The 6,894-nt window shown below is 37.9% G+C and overlaps 1 non-coding gene across 1 annotated transcript; it reads right to left on the bottom strand.

Moving 5' to 3' along the window:
* Positions 1 to 5,512: 5,512 nt before the first annotated feature.
* Positions 5,513 to 5,623, bottom strand: trnal-caa. The gene is made up of 2 exons: positions 5,586 to 5,623; positions 5,513 to 5,558 (listed from the first exon to the last, which is right to left on the bottom strand). It is a non-coding gene; the product is annotated as a tRNA-Leu (tRNA).
* Positions 5,624 to 6,894: the final 1,271 nt, after the last annotated feature.

Genomic DNA, 6,894 nt, shown 5'->3' with positions numbered 1-6,894 from the left:
AAAGAAATGTGTGTGTGTGTATATATATATATATATATATATATATATATATATATATATATATATATATATATATATATATACACCGTATTTTCCAGACTATAAGCTGCTACTTTTTTCCCAGGTTTTGAACCCCACGGCTTAAACAACGAAGCGACTAATTTATGGATTTTTCCTGGGTTTTTCCCGGTTTCAGAAACTTCAAGCTCAAAAACTGGGCCCCGTAACATTAGACCAATGAAACTGCCGAACGGGTTCAGGTGAACCAATGAAACTCTTTATAATAAATCAGATGATAAGATAAATATGGACGATGTTCCTCTGACGTTTACCTGCCACTCACTCGGACCGTGTACAGGAAATGCATAATTTATTTATGTTCAAAATAAAAATCTTTATAAAATTCAGTGCGTGCGGCTTATATTTGGATGCAGAAATTACGGTATATATATATATATATACAGGGAGTGCAGAATTATTAGGCAAATGAGTATTTTGACCACATCATCCTCGTTATGCATGTTGTCTTACTCCAAGCTGTATAGGCTGGAAAGCCTACTACCAATTAAGCATATTAGGTGATGTGCATCTCTGTAATGAGAAGGGGTGTGGTCTAATGACATCAACACCCTATATCAGGTGTGCATAATTATTAGGCAACTTCCTTTCCTTTGGCAAAATGGGTCAAAAGAAGGACTTGACAGGCTCAGAAAAGTCAAAAATAGTGAGATATATTGCAGAGGGATGCAGCAGTCTTAAAATAGCCAAGCTTCTGAAGCGTGATCCTCGAACAATCAAGCGTTTCATTCAAAATAGTCGACAGGGTCGCAAGAAGCGTGTGGAAAAACCAAGGCGCAAAATAACTGCCCGTGAACTGAGAAAAGTCAAGCCGTGCAGCTGCCAAGATGCCACTTGCCACCAGTTTGGCCATATTTCAGAGCTGCAACATCACTGGAGTGCCCAAAAGCACAAGGTGTGCAATACTCAGAGACATGGCCAAGGTAAGAAAGGCAGAAAGTCGACCACCACTGAACAAGACACACAAGCTGAAACGTCAAGACTGGGCCAAGAAATATCTCAAGACTGATTTTTCTAAGGTTTTATGGACTGATGAAATGAGAGTGAGTCTTGATGGGCCAGATGGATGGGCCCGTGGCTGGATTGGTAAAGGGCAGAGAGCTCCAGTCCGACTCAGGCGCCAGCAAGGTGGAGGTGGAGTACTGGTTTGGGCTGGTATCATCAAAGATGAGCTTGTGGGGCCTTTCGGGTTGAGGATGGAGTCAAGCTGAACTCCCAGTCCTACTGCCAGTTTCTGGAAGACACCTTCTTCAAGCAGTGGTACAGGAAGAAGTCTGCATCCTTCAAGAAAAACATGATTTTCATGCAGGACAATGCTCCATCACACGTCCAAGTACTCCACAGCGTGGCTGGCAAGAAAGGGTATAAAGAAGAAAATCTAATGATATGGCCTCCTTGTTCACCTGATCTGAACCCATTGAGAACCTGTGGTCCATCATCAAATGTCGATTTACAAGGAGGAAAACAGTACACCTCTCTGAACAGTGTCTGGGAGGCTGTGGTTGCTGCTGCACGCAATGTTGATGGTGAACAGATCAAAACACTGACAGAATCCATGGATGGCAGGCTTTTGAGTGTCCTTGCAAAGAAAGGTGGCTATATTGGTCACTGATTTGTTTTGTTTGGTTTTGAATGTCAGACATGTATATTTGTGAATGTTGAGATGTTATATTGGTTTCACTGGTAAAATAAATAATTGAAATGGGTATGAATTTGTTTTTGTTAAGTTGCCTAATAATTATGCACAGTAATAGTCACCTGCACACAGATATCCCTAAAATAGCTAAAACTAAAACTACTTCCAAAAATATTCAGCTTTGATATTAATGAGTTTTTGTGTTCATTGAGAACATGGTTGTTGTTCAAATTAAATCCTCAAATAAAATTAATCCTCAAAAATACAACTTGCCTAATAATTCTGCACTCCCTGTATATATATATATATATATATATATATATATATATATATATATATAAATAAAAATAAAAAGGCTTTGCAGGCAGGTAGCATTAATGTCTCTGCCACAGTGTGGGGCTTTTTTTGATTAGGCTACGAGTTCAGCTACTAGGTAGCTCACTTTGAGATCTCTCTCATTCACCTTTGTGTTTGTTTTTCATTAAAGTTGAAGTCATTAATTCAATTGTCATGAATAAACAAGGTCATTATTGCGCCACCTACTGTCACCCAATTACTGTACATGGTGGAGTATTTTCATTACTCTGACAGTCACTACATCAGAGAAACAGCCACTAAACAATGCAAATTATTTTCAGTAACTTAAAAATCATTTTCTGGAGCAATATGAGACCAGCTCTCTCATCCACACTCCCAAACATCATCAGTTGTTTGTACAGGATGAAGGCATATAAAATGATACAGTGTTAAATGAAACCTGACACACTGCTCAACATCCTCACACATCTCCTTAATAGGCCAGATGTGTGAGCTTTTTTATTGCACACCTATACTCTAGTCTGAGAGAGAGAGAGAGAGAGAGAGAGAGAGAGAGAGATACATCATAAACATATTATAAAACAAACAAAATGTAAAAAATATTTACTCAGAATTAAGCAAAAATCAAGCATTGACAGTGCCACTAGAGGGCAGTGTGAGACTGACAATTGTCAATGTGACCTGTTTGTTACAATTCAACTGTTTCTATAACTAATGCAGTTCTTTTTCTTTTTTTTCTTCTTTTTCTTCCTCTAATTATTATAATTATTATTATTAGTGTTATAAGTTTATTCTACTCCAAGCTTTGTTCTTCATTGAAAAAGTCCAGATTCATAATATAGAACTACTGCAACATTTCAGTGGTAACATACAGCATGTTTTTGTAAAGAGCAACTAAAAACTCCAAAGAAATTTTCTTGTCACTTTATATGAGTTGTTATATAAAAAGCAACAATTAAATGCAGAGAAGCCCCTTTTTTAATAACACACTGTTTTTGTTCCTGTGTATTTGGGTGTGTTTTAATTTTAGAGCATGTTGTATTTAATAAACTTTGCATGTGTTTAAATGCTTTTCATTTTCATGTTTTCTCCATGAAGCATTTACTAAGAGCTTACGAGCACCTGGGCTTTGTTTTGTAACTGATCCTGAAGCAGAACAAGATCACATTCAAGCGCGTTCCCTCAGCCGTCACCAAGTGCCTTAGATCAGCTTCATCCATCATCACATAAAACCTAAAAATGTGATCTCTTTATAAATATTTTTTATAGATTATATTTATAACATTGTATATTTTTGTACATAAATAAATAAAATACACAGTAGATCTGCACAGCGTTACTCGTTGTCTCTAATAGTTTATACAGTGGCAGGTCTTCAGTTCCAATCCCCCTCTTAATAACATCATTATGATGCCACAGCTATAGAATTATACAGATATGCAGTATAACAGAGCACTGCATCACAGACATTTCATACAGCGTGAATGAATGCCGTTAACTAAAGCAGGAAACCCAGTGAACACAATTCAACAGGTCTCTTTTCACTGCAGCCACAGCTGCACCGCCGCATTCATCATCTCTAGCAGAAGCTTCAATATTAACCTCATAATAAACTGCTCCTGCCGGAACAGTTTGTGAGAAACTATTACTGAATTTCAGTTTGGCTTCTTTATTTCATTGTGCACCGTTTTCAGCACATCAACATGTTTCTTGTTACGGTGTGACTTTTCAAACTTCCACTGGTGTATCATTTCCTGGCTCTCAGGCACCACAGAGGGTAAAAGTGTGTATGAAGGGTGTATGTTTGATCATCTACAATGCTGGAGGATTTGAGAGACCAGGTGAGTTTCTCCACAGGTAAACACAAGATTGTTGAGTCTGCACCAGTCCATTATCCACTGCATTTCCTGTCTGAAAGTCGTCTCATTGTTCTTGATGATGAGACCCACCATAGTCATGTGACTGGTGAACTTGATGATTTGAGCTGTGCATTGTAGCACAGTCATGAATCACAGTGTGAACAGCTGGTGACTGAGGATACGGCCCTGAGGTCCCAGTGCTCACTGTGATGGGTTTTGCTGGTCCTGATCCAAACTGTCTGATGTCTTCATCATGGAGTCTATAGCATACAGGCTTTTTCCACATAAACATAAACTATAATGGACAGCAGATAACACTGTACAGATCTAAAATGTATTTTATTTCTTTATGAACAAAAGTTTTAAATGTAAATCACTAAAAAAGTAATCTATTAAATTATTCATATAGAGAGTCTGAGGCTTGGTGACGGCTGGAGGAATGAGCTTTGTGATGTCTTGCCACCATGATTCCAAAATCTTTACAGCGACTTTGGGGTTGCTGGCTGCCAGATCATGAGTGGCATAAACCACTGCAAGCTGCAGCTCCCACGGCAAATCTGCACACAAAATCCATCATAAAATTAGGACTTGCTGAAGCACTTTCCTGTTGATAAAGAACTAAACATCAGAGTATAAAAATTTAATGATATCTTTCCTGAGTTTTTCTGTTCCAAACACATCTATGCTTTTTTGTCAGATTTTGGACTGACATTGGGAGTTTCTCCTTAAGCCCTTGTTAGCCAAGTCATCCTTGAATGATAAAGATGATGATGAATTAAGTGTGCAGTACTAATGATGATGAAGGTGATGAAATGAATGTACTGCATACCCAAGAATAGCATTACAGCTCTTCATCAGGTGGTGCAGTATCTTCACCCTCGTCCATAACTTCTGTTGTCGCTAAAGGCGTAGTGTCTGGTGTCTTCTTCCGAGTGATGAACACAGTTATGGGGAGTTGCTGGTGCTGCTTTTTTTTCTGGGTAAAAAGGTTTTTTATAAGCAGACATGTTACCCTCGATTGCATTTGAGAACTGCAACAAATGAAGAATATGGGGGTCTTATTCTTGAGCTAGTTGCTTGAGGTTTTTTGGACAGTCTGACAAGGGTTGCAAGGCGCTCGAGTGTTCGGCCAACCTCCTAAATTTTTTTTATATTTTTTCATAACTGTTAGTATTAAGATCGGCCTCACACTGGTTCTCTAAACACATTCCTATGTTGTCTGTTCAGTGTCTATAGGATCTTTATGATGGGAGTATGTAAGATACACAGAAAGTGTTTGTCTGGGTTCACACATCCCTGGTTACTATGTTTTCTTACCCAACCAGGAAAAGTTTAAGCTCGGGTTTTATCCAGTGTGTATATATATATACTTGTCTGTTATCTGATAAAGATAAAGATTGATAAAGGACTTGTTTATTTGATCCTTTAGTGATACCTTTTTGTCTCCCGAAACTCAGTTACACTTTTTGCCAGATCCTCGACTGATGCTGCCATGTTTTTCTGCCTGTCGTTCCCACTAATAGGTAACCATGTACTTGTTTATTCTTTATGTCTGAGTTTGAAATACAAAGGAGAATAATTATTTCATTATTGTTTTGGTTTCTAATGAAAATAAAGTCACTGTCAGTAGTGGGATTTGAACCCATGCCTCCATGTGGAGACCAGAACACTCAGTTTCCTGGAAGGTATAGAACCTTGAGTCTGGCGCCTTAGACCGCTCGGCCATCCTGACATACAAGCATGTGTTTCTTATCCCTGTAGTGGCTGATAAAACAATTTTTACAAATTTCTGTCTACTTGTTTATTTTAATTATCCTTTTATTTGTGTTTCTTATTTATGTAAGTCTTCTGTTTTTCTGTCTGAATGCCTATTTACCTGCTCATCTTTCCTATCGATTAATATCTATCTATTTAATCTATCCATCTGCCTGCTTGCAGAGGCGGCAAAAGTACACACATCCTTCACTTAAGTAGAAGTACAGATATTCATGTTTTAAAAGACTCTGGTAAAAGTTGAAGTTCTGACTATAGTTTTTTACTGAAGTTACAGTGAAGAAGTTTGGGCTTTGACATGTACTTAATTAGTAGTAAAGGCTTTGTTTTTAACTTGTTTCAGTGTCACTCTGGTAACTGGACCTCACATCATATTAATATTAGGGCTGTCAGTCGATTCAAATATTTAATCTCGCTGCTCTAAATGTGAAGAGAGATGACAGAGACATCAGAAAGCGCCCCCTATCTGTTTTCTTTACTTTACAAAACCACAGCATTTTGTTATTATTATTATTTACAAAAAAAAGTAGAGCCTTTACATATTTGAATGATGTGTTGCTCTGTTCGATCAAAAAAGACAGTAATTTATGTTCTTTTTGGTGTTATGAGAAAAAAATTATTCTGATTTGAGATTTGGCGCATCAGTAAAACAAATGTTTTTGATGGATGTGCAGAATCGGGAAAACCTTCCGTAACCATGGCTGAGTGGATCAGCAGCACTTTTGAAGTAAAAACCGTAGATAATTAAACCACGAATGAAATACATCTGCTACTGTTGCATGTTCACCATATGACCTAGACATGCAAGAAAAGTCAAAGCCTGGCTGTCAGGATGGCTGAGCTTTTTAAGGAGCTGCGTTCAGGTTGCAGTCTCCTCTGGAGGTGTGGGTTTGAATTGCACTTCAGATAGGGGTGTACCTTCTTGGTCAATTTTCCCATGTGGAAGAGACTTCAGTTCAGAAAAAACATGAGAGAAAACTATTTAACATGTTGACTCTGTTCGAAGTCTTCTGTTGCTTTTTTGATACTGAAAGATTTTAGCTAAATGTCACTGTATAATAAAGACTCATCCAAATGCTTGAGCATGTCTTTAGACAAAAATAGTCCATTTGACATCACTGGCTTGAACACTTGTTTTGTTATCATGATAGCTGAGCATGATCTCTCATTTAAACAGGATCTGGTTCCAGGAATGGCATAAAATTGTGCAACTGTGTGGCTAAATCTGTG

This window comes from Silurus meridionalis, chromosome 3 (assembly GCF_014805685.1).
Source record: "Silurus meridionalis isolate SWU-2019-XX chromosome 3, ASM1480568v1, whole genome shotgun sequence".
NCBI lineage: Eukaryota > Metazoa > Chordata > Actinopteri > Siluriformes > Siluridae > Silurus > Silurus meridionalis.
This window is presented reverse-complemented; position numbering and strand designations above follow the sequence as displayed.